Below are 17,549 nucleotides of genomic sequence, written 5' to 3'. Positions count from 1 at the left end.
TGCTGTGTCCCGCTCACCGTCTGCCGCACACAGTGGGGTGCTGCTCCAGGACCCTGCTTCAGACGTTTAAGATCCCCCATCCATTAAACCACTGGTGTCTGTTGCTGACTCCGGGATCTTTCTTTGGTCTCAGGGGTGGGCAAGTACAGGCCTTGCAGGCCTGCGGGGTACAGCCCAACCCCTATAGACTGCGTGGCTTGAACGATAGGCATTTTTCTAACGTTTCTGGAGGCTAGAAGTCTGAGATCAAGACATTAGCAAGCTTGGTTTCACCTGAGGCCCTTCTCTTCAGCTTCTAGGTATCTGTCTTCTCTCTCTGTCTTCACATGTGTGTCTAGGTCCTAATTTCTTTCTCTTGTAAGGATACCAGTTACACTGAATTACCGCCCACCCTAATGACCTCATTTTAACTTCACTACTGCTTTCAAGGGCCTGTCTCCAAATACAGCCACATTCTGAAGAACTGGAGGTTAGGATTTCAACACATGAATTTGGGGGCATAATAATTCAGTCCAGTACAACTAATTTCTGTCCACTGAAATAATATGCTACTGAAAAGTTATACATGATGAGGCAAGTTCTGAGGATGAGGGAAGCATTTAGTTCTGTCCTCAATCTTGGCTTTATAATAACTGTCCATTGCATTTGTATAGTTTTCCTTTTTCGCTCTCCAGAGCATCTTCCCATCTATTATCTGACTTCACTGCGCCACCCTAGAGGGCGGTGGATTAGGCGTCAGGAACAGAATTGACCTGGGGTCCAGAAGACACGTTAACCAGAAATGGCCCGCAGGGGGCACTGTGAACAAGCCCCGGGAAATACAAGGGGAAAACTGTGGTTTTGAACCCAGACCTGGAGCAGGCCCAGCATCCTACCAGCTGACTCAAGCCCCTCTGGATGCAGGTGCCTGGCTATTGGTTGGGCTCAGGCTGAACCGTGGGTGCCTTCCAGGACATCTCACCGCAAATGAGGTCCCCGTCCGGGGATCTGGCCCAACGTAAGCGCTCTCCCATGCTTAGGAACTGAGTGGGCAACACAAGACGTTCACTGAAAGCCTACCAGCCTTTCAACACGGCCTGGGTCCCAGGAAATAAAGCGTGGATGTTTGGTAAAGCCTGTGTCCACAGCGGGGGGTAGCGGGCCCAGCGGTGGATACATCGTGGAGAGCAGGCTGGCTGGACGGGGTTTGGACCCTGATGCTGGCCCAGAAGAAGGCTTTAGTCCTCTGAGAGGTCTCAGCCACTGACTGACGCCCCGCTCTCCAATCTTCCCGTGCTCCCTGCTGCTTGGATTGTCCGGAATAGATGTTTATTTTCTGTCGACTCATTTATATCTGAAGTCCTGTGGTGAATGCCTTTGGTCCTCACGCCATCCTTCCTTCCTTCAAGAAACAGTACACTTCCCTCCTTTGGAGAAAGTCAATCCCCATTCCATGAGATTTGAGTGGGGCTGTCCATCCCGACGCTCTCACGTATCCACCCTGTCCCCCAGCCCAGGGCCCAGCCTCAACAGGTGGGAAAGAGCAGGGCTTGTGGATGGAGATCTGGAAGGAGAAGTCTCCAAAAGAGGGAGGTCAGAATGTGCTCAGAATCCAGGCTGGAGTCTTGCACAGCTTGGAGAGACGTCATCCACCAGGCAGTGCTGTCACTGGGAACCCATATGGGACAGGGATGCAGATGGCGGACTGTCCTTGTCCCGCCCTCTGATGGAGGACAGAGCAGCGGAAAGTGCAGTTTCTGTGCAGTTGGGTTTTTGTTCATGCTAAGGTAGAATGTTCCTTCTCCTATTCAAGGCAGGTAGCCTGGCCTTTGTGTTCCTTCATCAGGTGAGTCTGTCCTGCAGGGTAGAAAACAGAAGTACTGAAACACAACATTTCTTTCTTTTCTTTAATTGTGTGTGTGTGAGAGAGAGACAGACATACAGACAGACAGACAGAAAGGCTAAACTTCTCAAAGTCTCAAACTCCTTCAAGAGTTCAGTGCTTGGGCGCAAATGGCAGAATAGCCTTCTTTCTTACGGGTGAGCTGTATTCCATCACATACATATGCTGCATCTTCTTTATCCACTCATCTATTGATGTGCACTTAGGATGCTTCCATATCTTGGCAATTATAAATAATGTTGCTGTTAATAGCAGGGTGTATGTATCTTTTTGAATTAATTCTTATTTTGTGGTTGGCTTTATTCCTTCGATAACTATGTAAGTCGAAAAAGCTAAAGCTCTAAATGTTCTTAGAAACAATGAACAGTACATATATGCAAATTTTTAAAAATATGTGCAGTATATGGTGTATATGTATTTACATGCAATATATTGTATATGTGCAAATTGTAACAATTCTACCCAATAAAACTGAAAAATGAAATAAAAAAGAAAGATAAAGAAATTAGTGTACTCTGAGTTCTGTCTATTGTTCCCCCCTCTTCCCTACACATCTTAGTTATATCATTTTAACTTCGTGGACACTGAGGTCAGTATGTCTGAATTCAAATCCCACCTCTGCCACTGTCTGCTGGGTAACTTCAGGCAAGTTACTTAACGTCTCTGTGTTCTAGTTTCCATATTGGTACAAATGACGATAGCGATAGTTTTTGCTTTAGAAAGCTGTCATGAAGATTAAAATTGTTTATTCATGCTAAGTGCTTAGAACACTGCCTGCTATATAATAGTTCTCGATAAGTGTTACTATTATTTCTCATTATTCTGTTCTAGAATTTAGAACTAAGTCTTCTTTGAACTGTCAATATGCTGATTCTAAAAACTGAAAACCAATAAATAGCACTTAACCACAAAAAAAAAAAAAAAAAAAAAGAAGAAGAAGAAGAATTAGGTGCCCCGGGGAGACAGGTGATGCCTTTTGGGAAGAAGTGGAAGCAGCGGAGGGGCAGAGGAGGGATCCAGGGTCTGTTAATAGCAGGTAACCATGTGATGTGGGTGGTGATGCGCCAGAGACATCACATTGCAGCTTGTGGGAGCTGAATGTTCCGTTTTCAGGAATTTTGTGAATTGGCTGACCTTCCTTCAGTAGCTTGGAATCAGCCACGCTGGGGGGTGTTTACACCATGGGCACTGGCATGTCCTGCAAGTCAGGGCTCCTCTCGCTGCCCCAAAGCCAATTACTCAACATTTACCACTGCACCTAAGAGTGACCTTTCTCCCAGTCTCATCATTCAGGCCAACGGCTCCTTCCTTGGGGAGAATGAGTGACAGGAATGTTCTTTATGGAAAGGTATGAACATGGAAATAGAGGGTGTCCCCCTGACTTTCTTCCTTCCTTTTTCTTTTTTACCTCATAATGATACCTATACTGGAAATTTTACAAAAGAATAGGAGGCAGCAGGGTATGAGGGTTGAGTGCAAGGCTTTGGGGTTAGAATCTGGGTTCCCCCGCCAGCTCACACACCCTCTGGTGTGCAATGTTGTACAAAAGGGAGCAAAGTTGGAGTGAGGAGCATCTTGATACATATTTGGGGCAGAAGCCAGTCTGCTCTGCGCATCAGCTCTCTCAGAAGATCGTGATGGCCCCAAAGAGTCCTGCTCTCACCTTCTCTGAGCCCCTGAAGTGGCTGGTAACAGTCCACAGATCTGGTCCACAGATCTGGGCTCCATCTTGACAACTCGTGCAGAACCCAGGCCTCAACAGCCCAAGAGACTCCTTTCTGCCTCTTATACAAACAAACTGCCAAACTCCCTGAACATCTGTCCTTTGGCCCTTCTCTACGAGCGATTGGGCAGATCCCTTGGGTTTTCTGAATTTTAATTTCCTCATCCATGGGATGGGAATAAAAATACAGCCTCATTGTCTTTTGTGGATACAGATTAAAAGGCCCAGAACCATTGCAAATCTGTGACTGAAGTTTTCTGAGGTTTCCCAGTTGGATTCAATTAGGATCACGACTGGTGTGGTTGCCTCCCCTAGGCTGAAAGAAAAATGCCATCATTAACCTTTAATTATTCACAACAAACCCAAAGGAAAAGTCCTTGGCCCGCATCCTAATGGAGCTATTTAAAGCTCTTTCCCTATTGAGCTGTTTAAACTCAAGGTAAATAACCTGGTACTTTTCTGCTCCTTCTCTCTGCAGAACGTGAAGGACCAAGAGTGACCTCTCCCTACTAATGCACATTAGGGCAGCGGCCAAACATCTTTACCTTCTTGTTTTCTTGGTTTACATTTTCCCCCATTCTCATTTGGTTGTGTTGCTGGGGTGTGTGTGTGTGTGTGTGTGTGTGTGTGAATGCACATGTGTGGTCTGTTTAGAGGGAGAATTTGGAAGCACAGAATGGTCACACATGGTGTGTGAGACCCCGCCAGAAAAAGGAAAGACCAAGGGAATAAAAGGAAAAAAGAAAATAAATTGTGACAAAAATAGGCAAAACACAAAAAAAAGAGTATGTACGAAAATCAAGTCTTTCCTTTTCTCTATTTCATACTCTTTTTTTCCTTTTTACTGCACTATGAGTATTTTTTCTTCTCATTTCTATGTCTCTTTTCTCTCTCTGTGCCCTTATTAACTCAACCTCATTAACACTTCCAAAACCAGAAGTCATTATCCTGACACCATCTCCCGCACACCTTGACTCCTACTTCTGATTTTCCCCATCTGTTCTCAGGTTCTACTTCAGGTCAGCTGCCCAAGTTTTAAAAAAAAAAACAAACAAAAAACAAACTCAGAATCATTCCTTATTTTTAAAATCTGCTTTACTGAGATATACTTTATATACAACAAAAATTCACCCATTTTAAGCGTACGGTTTAATGTGTTTTAACAAATGTACACAGTCATGTGACTACCACCACAATCAAGACATTTCCACCACCTCAAAAAGTTTCCTTTCTATCACTATAGTTTTGTCTTTTCTGGGACGTTGTATAAATAAAATCATATACTAGTCTTTTGTATCTGGCTTCTTAGCATATTGCATTTGAGATTTATATTGTGTGTATCAATAACTCATTCATTTTTCTTGCTGAGGAAGATTGTACTTTATAGATACATCACAATTGTTTGCTTACCCATTCACCAGTTGATGAACATTTGCATTGTTTTCAGTTTTGGGTTATTATGACTTAAGTGCTATGAATATTCACATTCAGGTCTTTGAGTGGACATATATTTTCCCTTCTCTTGGGAATAGAATTTCATCTCTAGGAAGAGAATTGCTGAATTGCATGATAAGTTTAACTTAATTTTATAAAACACTGATAATCTGTTTTCCAAAGGGGCCGCATCATCTTCATTCCCACTAGCAAAATATGAGAATTCCAGTTGCTCCTTATCACTGTCAACACTTCGCACTGTCAGTTAAAAAATTTTTAGCCATTCAAGTGGATGTGTAGTATCACTTCATTGTCCTTTTAATTTGTGTTTCCCAGATGAATAATGCTGTGGAGTATATTTTCATATGCTTATTTGCCTTAGTATATCTTAAGTATACTTCTTAAGTATATCTTCTTCGGTAAATTGTCCACATTCTTTGTCCATTTAAAAATTGGGTTGTTTGCCTGTCAGAATGACTATCATCAAAAAGAACACAATGAATGTTGGTGAGGATGTGGAGAAAAGTGAACCCTCCATTGTTGGTGGGAATGTAAATTGGTACAGCCACTGTGGAAAATGTATGGAGGTTTCTCAAAAAAAATAAAAACAGAACTATCACATGACCCAGAAATTCCACTCCCGGGTATATATCCAAAAACAAACAAACCCCCAAAACACTAATTTGAAAGGATACATGCACCCCCATGTTCATAGCAGTGTTATTTACAATTGCCAAGATGTGGAAGCAACCTAAGTGTCTATCAACAGATGAATAGTTAAAGAAAATATGGTGTATATATACAATGGAATACTATTCAACCATAAAAAGAATGAAATAATGCCATTTACAGAAACATGGATGGACTTGGAGGTATTATGCTAAGTGAAAAGTCAGACAAAGATAAATGCTGTATGATATCACTTATATGTTGAATCTAAAATATACAACACATTAGTAAATATAACAAAAAAGGAGCAGACTCACAGATCTATAGAACAGACTAGTGGTTACCAGTGGGGGAGTGGGAAGCAGGGGAGGCAGAGTATAGGAGTTAAGAGGTACAAACTATTATGTATAAAATGAGCTACAAGGATATAATGTACAACACGAGGACTATAGCCAATATTTTTTAATAACTATAAGTGAACTATAACCTTTAAAAAGTGTGAATCACTATATTGTACACCTGTAACCTATAAAATTGTACATCAACTATACTTCAATTAAAAAATGTTTTTTAAATACTGATTCATAAGATTTCCTTAAATATTCTGGATACAAGTCCTTTATCAGATACATATTTTGTCTATGGAAATAACCTGAAATACAGAGTCATGCATGAGGTTTTTCATATCAATGTTATTTACAATTGTGATGAAATTAGAAATAAGTTACAATCTAATAAAAGGGAAATTTTAGGCAGAAAATAAAATTGTGTAGAATATCAGCTATGCATTAAGAAAGCTTGGAAGTATATGCCAAAATAATAAGGGTGATAATAGCTAAGTGATAAGATTATGGCTGGTTTTTAAATTCTCTACACTTTTCTGTGTTTTTCAAGATTCATACAGGAAGAAGCCTTAGTTAGAAAGGGGGAAAAAAAATCTCATAAAGAAGTAAATGGTTAACCCAGTGGCTGGTGCTTCCTTCACAAGCTGACCTAGAGGGCGGCATGATTTGTGATACCAGTAATAATCAAGCGAGCTAGTTAATTGCATAATGGACCACCCCAAAGCTTTGAACTGTAATTCCAGCTCCGCCCTTGAACTACAGGCAGTTTTTCCCTCCTGTTTAAAATGAGATTCAGAACTGTGAAGTATCTAGCAAGGTTGCCATGTAGCTTTCTGGGGAACTGCTTCCCAGGTATGTCTCCTAAAATCTGCAAAAGCTCCTGAGCTTCTGGTCAGTGACTTGGGAAGATCATCTTGAGAAATCAGGCGTGCCTTTAATACTGAGAAGAGAGAGCCTCGTTGCTTCTGCTGATACACGGTTACAGAGAGCTGGAGGGCAAGCAATGAGGGCAGTTGAGCCTTGGGCTGAAGAAAATATTGGAATCAAGAAAAGAAAGACAAGAGTGGAAAGAGGAAATGGAGGAAAGAATTGAGAACCTAAGCAAGTAAGTCTTTAGACTGAGAACTGTCAGACTTTGAATAAGAACTTTGTAGATACATTTTGCACCTGTAAAGTCCTATCCTGTAAATAATTTGTATCCTTTTACTCATTTTTATTTCTAGTTCTAAAGTTGTTTATGTCATCCTCTGAAGACTGGGAGGAGAGTACAATTGCTACCAGGTTTGTTGGGAGGAAGGAACCTAAGATGCACCTGCAGGGATTACTTTCATAAGAAGGCATTTTCCTAAGGCAACATATTTTGTGAAGGTCAGTGATTCAGCTCATATCAGAGATATCTGTGAACCTGGTCAGTTACTTTCCCTAAGGCAGGTACACTATATATGTTTGCTGATGAGTAACCCCTGAAACTAAGAAACAATATTCAAATGATTACTCAGAAGATCAAATAGAGAGTTGTTTTTTTTTTTTAATTTGGTAGCCAACAAAATCTAACCAAGATTTTTTTTTGAAACTAGGTAACATGGAAATGCCAAGGGCCTAGAATAACCCACACAATCTTGAAGAAGAACGAAGTGGGAGGATGTTCTGTACTGTATATTTACATGTATTAGAAATAATTCTGACACAAGGAGAGACATACTGACCAATGGAATAGAGTATACATTTATAAAGAGATTCATGCATATGTGGATATTTTATTTATGACAAAAGGGACACTACAAAGCACTAAGGAAAAGATTATCTTTTCAATAAAGGGTGCTGGAAAATTGAATAATTATAAAGAGAAACTTAACCCCTACCCTACACTATATATAAAAATTCATTCTAGATTTATCATAGACTTAAATGTAAAAAGGCTAAATAAAGCTTCCAGAGGGCACTACAGAAGAAGAGCTTCATGACTTCCAGGTAGGGAAAGATTACTTAATAAGTACTCATCATAAAGAAAAAGATCATTTGCATACATTAAAATTTAAAACCTCATTAAAGGTAAGGAAGGACCTTTAAAATAGGAGACAAAAGAACTAATCATAAAGAAAAAGACTGATAAATTTGACACTAATATAACATCTTAATTTAACATTAGTATTAAAAAACTTCTATTCATTAAAAGGTACAGAATATGGACAAGATTGCAACACCTGTAACCTACAAGAGCTTATGTATGAAATGCATAAAGAAACCCTACAAACCAGTAAGAAGATGACAGTCAACCCAAAGGAAAAAGGGCCAAAAACCTGCACAGATGCTACTGGAAAAAAAAAAAAAAAGGCTATCCAAGGGACAATAAACATATAAAAAGATATTTAACATCACTAATAATCAGCATTACCTAGCAATGCTGTTTGGAAGAATATACCCGACAAAAATATGTGCACGTGTTCTTTAAGAGACATATGCAAGAATGCACATAGCAGCTTTATTTGTAATCATCTCAAACTGGAAACTCTCTCAAAGCCCATCAACAGAATAAACAAACAGTGGCATATTCACACAATAAAATACTATTCAGCAGGAAAAAAGAGTAACAACTATACATTGCAACCTGGGTGAATCTTAAAAACATACTTTTGAGTAGAAGGGGCTGGATCCACAAGAATATTTATTATATAATTCCATTTATATAAAGTTTCAATACTGGTAAAACCAAATTGTACTGCTTAGGAGGTAAAACTAATGAACAGCAAGGAAATAATTATCACAGAAGAGCAGGTAATAATTATCTTTTGAAAGAAAAGGAGTAGTGATTGGAAGAAATCACTTTTGGGATTTCAGGAATACTGGCAATTTTGTATTTGTTAACCTGGGTGTTGCTTTGTGAAATGTCATCAAGCTGCTTTGTAAACTTTATTATTGTCTATTAGACTGGCCCAAGAAGAAAAAGAAAAATGGAATAAACCAATACCCATAAAAGAAGACTAAAGTGGTAGCCAGAGATTTACTTTCTAAAAGAAACCAGATCCTGTAACTCTATGATTAGATTCTATCAAAGTTTCAAGGAAGAAATAGTTCCTGTCTTATTCAACTCTTCATGTGCTGGCATACCTCTTATACCAGAACTGTATAAAAAAAAGCAGAAGAAATTTAAAATACAAGCTCCTTTATAAAAAGATACCAATGGTCTAAATAAAATACTAGCCAATTGAATCTTGTAATTCATTAAAAGAATAATAATCATGACCCAGGATTGAAAGGATATTTCAACACCAGAATATCTAGAATGCAATTCACTAGAAAAGCAAAATAAAGTAGGATGATGTGAGCATCAACTTAGTAGACACCACAAAAGCGTTTAGGTGTGGTATAGCCACACAATGGGATGCTATTCAGCCATAAAAAGGACTGATGTACTGATAAAATTCTACAATGTGGAAGAATCTTGAAAACATTATGCTTACTGAAAAAAGCCATACACAAAAGGCCACAAACAGGCCTACCTTGGAGATACTGCAGGTTCCGTTGCAGACCACCACAATAAAGCAAGTCACAGGAATTTTTTGGTTTCCCGGTGCACACAAAAATTATGTTTACACTGTACTGTGGTCTGTTAAGTGTGCAATAGCATTATGTCTAAAAAGAAACTATTAAACATTAAAAAACAGCATTAATTAAGAAATGTGGCTGTTGGAAAAACGGCACCAGTAGACTTGCTTGATGCGGGGTTGGAAGAGACCTTCGACTGGTAAAAAGCACAATATCTGTGAAGCGCAATAAAGCAGAGTACAATAAAATGAGATGTGCCAGTATTGTACAATTCCATTTATAGGAAATGTCCAGAACAGGCAGATCCACAGAGACATAATTTATCTTCCAGTTGTCACAAAAACACACCTCAGTCAAATGAGACTCATGCCAGAAATGCAAGTATGGTTCATTACTAGGATTTGTATCAATATGCAACTATATTAATAAATCAAAGGAGAAAAACAGTATAGTCATCTCAACAGATACTGAAATACCATTTAGCAAAATTGATTTCTGATTAAATAAACAAAACAAAATCAAAGCAAAACCCAGAAAGTCTTAGTATCTTATGAATAGCTAGATTTTTTTTTGCCATCATAAAGATCCAACATCATATTTTAATTCCCATTAAAGTAAGGAAGAAGATAGTATACCTTAATAATGTTCTAGAAATCCTAACCAATACAATTAAGCAAGAAAAGAATTTAAGAGTTACCTTTTAAAGTAAACCTTTCTTACCTTAAGTAAGAACTTTTTAAGTGAGAAAGATTTATTATTTGTAATTTTGTCAAAGAATAACTAGAAACCTGAAGAGAATAGGCCAAAGAAATGTTAGAAAGTTGTGTGTGGGAAATTGCAAAAATGACTACAATACTTTGCAGTTCTTCTCAGGAGTGGAGTCTATTTCTTCACACTTTGAGTTGAACTATGTGACTTTCTTTAGAATACTGGGACATTGGCAAGCTTGAAAAGTGTTTGTGCGTTGGGACTTGCCCTCTTTAACCATTTTAAGGAAATCTGAGACCACTACTCTGTGAATTGAGCCTAGGTGAGCCTGCTGGATGGTGAGAGACATGTGGCCAAGTTATCTAGTTGACAGAGAATGAACTTCCAGACCCATGAATGAGGCCATCCCAGACTACCAAAGCCAGTTGAGGTACCAATTGACTGCAAAGATAAACTGCAGAGATAAACTGACCTAGCCCAGACCAGAAGGACCACCAGTTGACCTGCATAGTCTTGAGAAATAACACATGCTTGTTGTTTTTAAGCTACTAAGTTTGGGGATGGTTTGTTATGCAGCAAAAACTAATGGATACAGAAGTGATAAGTGAATTTACTGAAGTGGTCAGCTACTTTTTTTTCCCTACAATTAATGTACAAAGTTGACAAATAGTAGAAAATATAATGGAAGAAAAGATCTCATTTACAACAGCACCACCACCACCAATTTGCCTGAAAATAAACTTAATGAGAAACAGGCAGGATCTCTATAAAGAAAATGTAAAATCTCAATTAAGGGATATTAATCTTTGCCAAATTAGTCTATAACCTCAGTGTGATCTCAATCAAAATATCAAAAAAATTTTAACATTAAAAATGTTATTGGGTTCATTTGTAGAAATAAACAAGAAAAATATCTGAATGGAAAGATATTGGGGGGAGGCAGTCAGATTAGATATTTTAAAGCATTCTGAAGTTACAAGAACTAAAAATGGTTTGGTTCCAGAAAAAATTTAGATAGATCAATGGAATAAAATAGAGAATCCGGAAACAGACTAAAATACACATGATTTTAGTAAATGGTAATGGTGACATTTCCAATCCATGAAAAGAACGATAGAGTATTAAAAAAAAAAACAAAACAGTATAACAGTATTGGGACTAGTTGAGGGGAAAAAAAATCAAGCTGTCTAGCGCCACTTCTTTCAGCAAAGTAAATTCCAGAGGCATGTAATGTAAAATGTTAAAATGAAACTATAAAGGTACTAGTAGTAAAGAAGCCAGATACAAAAGGTCACCTTTTGAGTGATGACATTTCTGTGAAATGACCTGGGAATCCATAAAGAAAGAAAGTAAATTAGCTGTTGCCAGGGGCTGGGGGGGGGGGGGGGGGCAGGGAAATGGGAAGTGACTGCTTAATGGATATAAGGTCTCTTTGGGGGTGATGAAAAATTTCTAAAATTAGATAGTGGCAATGGTCACACAACTATGAAAATATCAAAACCCACCGAACTGTACACTTTAAAAGGATGAATTTTATGGTATGTGAATTATATTTCAACACTCTTGCTTAAGAAAAAAGAAGAAAAAGAAGAGGCCCAGAGGCTGGAGAGTCCGAGAGAGGCTCTGATCCACGTAGTGAGGTCAGGGACAGTGCAGCTGGGTCTGGGAGGGTGTCTTTTGGAAGCAGATGTTTCTAGGTAAGAAAAGGAGCAAAAGAAATGACCTCTCTTGGCCCTGATTACTCTGTCACTCAGCCTCTTCCCAGGACTTCAGGACTCTGCATGCCCTGGACAATTATTTCAAACTTAATAAATGGTTTTTTGAGTGAAAAAAATTTACTAGAAAAAAATGAGTAAATTCATTTATAACCTTGTAACAAAGACATTTCTAAGCATGACACAAAACCCAGACGTCAAATGGAAAATGACTGATCCATTGATTTGCATAGAAATCAGTGCTTTTTTTTATATTAGAAATACCACATACTAGTAATAGTTTTATAGTTATGTTTTCAAAAGTTTTTTTTTTTTTTTTGTCTTTAGAAACACATGCTGAAACAGGTGTGGATGAAATGATATGATGTCTGGGATCTGCTCCAAAATACTTGGTATGGGAGTGAAGCTTGGTAATGAATCCATGGGGTACTCTTTTTTTCTACTTTTTTATATGTTTGATTTTTTTTCATAACAAAAAATTAAACAATAAATAGCAAGAAAAATGTTTGTACAAAGTAAAGGATAAACTGGGAATAAATATTTGCAGCATAATATATTACAAGGGCTAATTCCTTAATTTCTAAAGAGCTCATACAAACCCCTAAGAAAAGGACAACCTAAAAGAAAAAAGTGGGTGAAGATATCAAGGGCAGAACAATGAAAAGGAAATAAAGTAGCCAATAAACGTGTGAGAAGATGATCAGCCTTACTCATTCACACAAGGGAAAGTGCCAATGGGATGCCATTTCCCACCTATTAAACTGGTAAACAGGAAGAGGTTTGATGGTTTCAGAAGACTATGTCCCACTATGTAGCACAGGGAACTACATTCATTATCATGCAATAACCTATAATGAAAAAAATATGAAAAAGATATATACAAGGAGGGGAGGGCGTAGCTCAGTGGTAGAGTGCCTGTCGAGCATGCACAAGGTCCTGGGTTCAATCCCCAGCACCTCCATTAAAAATAAACAAATAAATAAACCTAATTACCCTCCCCCCAAATAAAACAAACAAACCATTAAAAAACAAAACAAACAAAAAAGCAAAATTTTAATAGATAAAAACCAAATTTCTCCTGTAGCACAAATGGCAGTATATTCAATATCTTGTAATAACCTTTAATGAAAAAGAATATGAAAACAAATATATGTACGTATATGTATGACTGGGACATTATGCTGTACACCAGAGATTGACACATTGTAACTAACTACACTTCAATAAAAAATTAAAATTAAAAAAGTAAAAAGATATATATGTATAACTGAATCACTATGCTGTATAGTAGAAACTAATGCAACATTGTAAATCAGCTATACTTCAATTAAAAAAAAAAGGATTAGCGTAGTATTTTTTCCAGTCTTTGTTGTTTAGCTTTTCCCCTCGTTTTCTCTCCTTACCTTCTTTTTTCCTTCTGAAGGGTGCTGACTCCTTCACTCAATATTTCAAATCAGAAAAATAAATCTGGGTTTCTACCTCTTCTTCCTTCTTAACTGAAATCACTACTCAAAACCACTCCCTTGTAGAGCACTTGTAGTTTGTACCAGAGTCTTGAGAAGTAGGGACAAAGCTTGATACAGCAAAAAGGATGTGAGTCCTAGAGGAACAAGGACTCAACTTGACTCCTAGCAACACCACTTCTTCTCTTGGCCCCACTCCCTGAGCTTCAGTTCCTCCACCTGGATGAGGGAGGCAGTAACAGTTCACTCTTGCCCCCTCCCAGTCCCACCCTGCCCCACTCGGTCAGTGCCTACAACTCAGTTTGTCCCCAGGATCCATCCTCTCTAGAGATGACACTCCCAACGCCCAGGCCCTCCCGTGGTCCTTCTCTGCTGTCATAGTTCCCCACTAAGTGCCCCTCATGGCTGGTCCCACTCAGGCCTGTCCTCCTCAGGGACCCCAAGCTCTCTGTGGAGAAATGATGGGGAGGGGCAGGTGGGAGGAGGCCGTGGAGGTAGAGAGGGCTTGAAGGGCAGTTCTTCAGCTCCAAAAAATTCAGTGTGAGGAGACTTCCCATGTAGTCACTGTTTCCCCCAAATGGACAATTAGAATGCTCTCAGGAAAAACTGCCCTTTCACTGGAGTTGAGCCTTACAGGGTCAGGTGCCTCATGCTTTCATTCCATTGTTTGGGAGGCCAACTGCCCCTAGGAAGCAGATACCAGCTCTCCCGGCATGGTCTCTCCTTCACTAGGTTGCTTCCATCCAATCACCGAGAAGAACACACGGGTGTGGTTTTATTGCACACTCGTGGTCCGCTGGTCTGTGTTGTTTGAGACAACGCTTCCCACAACTTTGTTTTTTCTCCCCCATCTCCAAAAATAGCAAATGACACTGCTTGCCCGGATTTTCCTCCTGAGTTTGTTTTTCATTTTGAGAGAACTCAGCATGGGTGCTGAGTGCTGCCTCAGCACCAATTAAACACTGGTCTTCAACTCCAGGACAAAGTCAGAGGTGATACATTTCTGCTGTGCAGCTGTGAATCTGTCTTTATTCTTGGCATGAGAAGAAAGGATTGCTTGTGATGTGAGAGCTATATAAGGGAACAGCTTGGTTGTGCCTGGATTTCTGCATTAAATATGTTCTTGAAATTTAATGTGTACATTGATTTATCTTAGAGCAAAGTCGAACTTAACCCAGAATAATGACTGGTAAACAACTTCTCTGGAGCTTCACAATCCACCCTTTGGCACAAGCTCCTGTTTTCCTCTGAAGTCCTCACTAATTGTTGATGACCACTTTTCAAAGCAGCACTGCATTTACCAATTCTCTGTGTGTTCTTGAGAACATCATTTCTGTACTACGCTGTTGGTGGGAATGTAATTTGGTGCAGCCGCTGTGGAGGGCAATATGAAGGTTCCTTAACAAACTAAAAATAGAGTTACCATATGATCCAGCAATCCCACTCCTGGGCAAATATCTGGAGGAGATTATAACTTGAAAAGATACATGCACCCCAGTGTTCATAACAGCACTATTCACAATAGCCAAGACATGGAAGCAACCTAAACGTCCATCGACAGATGACTGCATAAAGAAGTTGTGGTGTATATATACAATGGACTACTACTCAGCCATTAAAAAGAAATAATGCCATTTGCAGCAACATGGATGGACCTAGAGATTATCCTATTAAATGAGTAAGTCAGAGAAAAATGCATATCATATAATATTACTTACATGTGGAATCTAAAAAAATATATAAATTTTATTTACAAACCAGAAATAGACTCACATAGAAAATAAACTATGGTTACCAAAGGGGAAGTGGGGAGAGGGATAAATTAAGAGTTTGGGATTAACATATACACAGTACTATATATACAATAGGTAAACAACAAGGACCTACTATGTAGCACAGGGAACTATATTCAATTTCTTGTAATAAGCTATAATGGAAAAGAATCTGAAAAAATGTATAAGTATATCTGTATGTATATGTGTAACTGAATCACTTTGCTGTATACCTGAAACTAACATTGTAAATTAACTTCACTTCAATAAAAAATAAAAATTAAAAAAAACACCATTTCTGGTGTATGTTAATAAATGCAACAAAAAAAGGGGGGGGTCACATCACATGAAATTGGGAAACACTGCATATTAGACGCTTTTCGCAGACATTTAACTGATCACCATTGAGTATGTTGAAAGTTCAGAGAAGAAACTATTTAACTTAATTTAACTCAGTGTTTAGCAAATTCAGTTGGGCATTCAGCATTTTCACCTCCTTACTGCAAACACATACACATACACACACGCAATTAAGTTAGCATTCTACAGATAGTATACTTGGGTGATGCTCACTTAGAATACAATGAAATTAATATATGCAATTTAATTCTTAGCATAATGTGATCATTCTTTGAGCATTCATAAGGTACTGGTATCTATCTTTTGATCTCTGGACAAATGGAAATTAGACAGAATCACACTTAAAATACACTAAAGGCATTTAGCCTTACATAGAACTAGGTACATAGTAGATTCTCAGCACATACTTGGTGCATTACTGAATTTAAAGAAACTCTTTGGGCCTTGGTTCCTTATACTTAGAGGGGTGTGGTAGTTAGTCTCTAAGATCACTTAATAAATACTGAGTCTTTTATGCCAGGCACTGAGGTATGCAAAACAGGCTTCTCCTCCAAAAGAACTCACTGTCTGGTAAGAAACAAGCAAGACACAAATAATGATACTACAACATGATCTTGTTACGAGAGATATATACCTAGTGCTGTGGGAGGTTAGCAAGGGAGTACCACTGAGGTGGGTCTTAAAGAGTGAGCAGAAGTTTGTTAGCATGAGAAAATCTGGGGAAAAGGACCCCCAAGCTAGTGTACAGCGCACATAAATGCCTAAAGCACTAGAATTTTCAGAGAATCCCGCTCTAGATTCTTTGACTTTCTAGATTTGTTGTAAAGTGTAATGTAAATCATCGTGCCCAAATTTATATTTTTAATTCCAACGTTTGATATGTCAAACCTGCTGATGGTGGACTATTCTGAGTTTTTCAGAATTCAGGTAGTATTCTGAGCTTTTCTGAAGAAAGATAAATTACTGGATAGTGACTAATCCCTTCAAAGTCTACATATGCCAGGAAGCCCAGCTACAGTGGCCAGACAGCTCTGGTCCTGCTGGCGGTCCCCATTCTGCAGACTTCTGTCCTTCCCATGTGACACTTGGATGGCTCAGGAGGGTCAATCCAGACTCTCAGTCCCAGGCCCTTTCAGACTGTGCTCCACAGCACTTTCTAGGGTTTCAGTGGCAGCTTCTAGGGTTCTACGGCTCGTTCTGACAAAATAGCTTGAGAATGTGTGTGTGTGTGTGTGTGTGTGTGTGTGTGTGTGTGTGTGTGTGTGTAAAATTACTGAGGCTTCTTATATTTGAACTTTGTGCTAATAATATTATTTTATTTTTGGCAGGGAGGGGGAGGTCATTAGGTCTGTTTATTTATTAGATTTTTTTTAAGTAGAGGTACTAGGGATTGAACCCAGGACCTCATGCATCTTAAGCATGTACTCTTATCACTTGAGCTATACCCTCCCCCAAATTTTGAGTTTATAATTTTGAATCCCATTCCTTTTCCTCTTCTGTCTCCAGAGGAAACTCCCATCTTTATCCTGTGGTGGGTCACCTGTCTTGCAGTGCAAAGACCATACCAGGAAGATGAAGATGCAAGTGGTGGCTCTCCCAGATAGAGTATTTGTAAAATTTATATTTTGGTTAACTGCATAAGGAATATTCAAAGGGATATTAAAATACAAAACCCATCACAATAATGCGGTCAGAAAAAAATCTATTAGAAAAACTGCTGCTACCACCTCATCCCCAGTGTATGTATGCCTTACAATTATTGTTATTTACTAGTTATTTCAGGGTGTTTCCTCCCAACGAGGCCCCAGGATACATTTTGATTTCGAGTTGCTTTGTTTGATTTATAAACAATACTAAACCACTATCAACTAAAACCTGGTGCTTAGTAAAGCAACCAGTGATGCCCTGATATACGTGCATTTGAAGTCAGGGC

The 17,549-nt window shown here is 38.8% G+C and overlaps 2 long non-coding RNA genes across 5 annotated transcripts in view; one reads left to right on the top strand and one right to left on the bottom strand.

Moving 5' to 3' along the window:
- LOC105075799 (uncharacterized) overlaps positions 1–17,549 on the bottom strand; it is a 58,303-nt gene that overhangs the window by 9,607 nt on the left and 31,147 nt on the right. For all 4 annotated transcript variants that reach the window (XR_012499003.1, XR_012499004.1, XR_012499006.1 and 1 more), the window contains one exon: positions 18–1,836. This is a non-coding gene — a long non-coding RNA (uncharacterized LOC105075799). The remainder of the gene's footprint in view (positions 1–17; positions 1,837–17,549) is intronic.
- LOC123619367 (uncharacterized) lies at positions 6,753–15,603 on the top strand. The gene is made up of 3 exons (XR_006727958.2): positions 6,753–7,157; positions 7,276–7,420; positions 12,349–15,603. It is a non-coding gene; the product is annotated as an uncharacterized LOC123619367 (long non-coding RNA).

Source organism: Camelus bactrianus, chromosome 15, assembly GCF_048773025.1.
Source record: "Camelus bactrianus isolate YW-2024 breed Bactrian camel chromosome 15, ASM4877302v1, whole genome shotgun sequence".
Classification (NCBI taxonomy): domain Eukaryota; kingdom Metazoa; phylum Chordata; class Mammalia; order Artiodactyla; family Camelidae; genus Camelus; species Camelus bactrianus.
The sequence above is the reverse complement of the archived record's forward strand: the minus strand, read 5'-3'. Positions and strand labels throughout refer to the sequence as shown.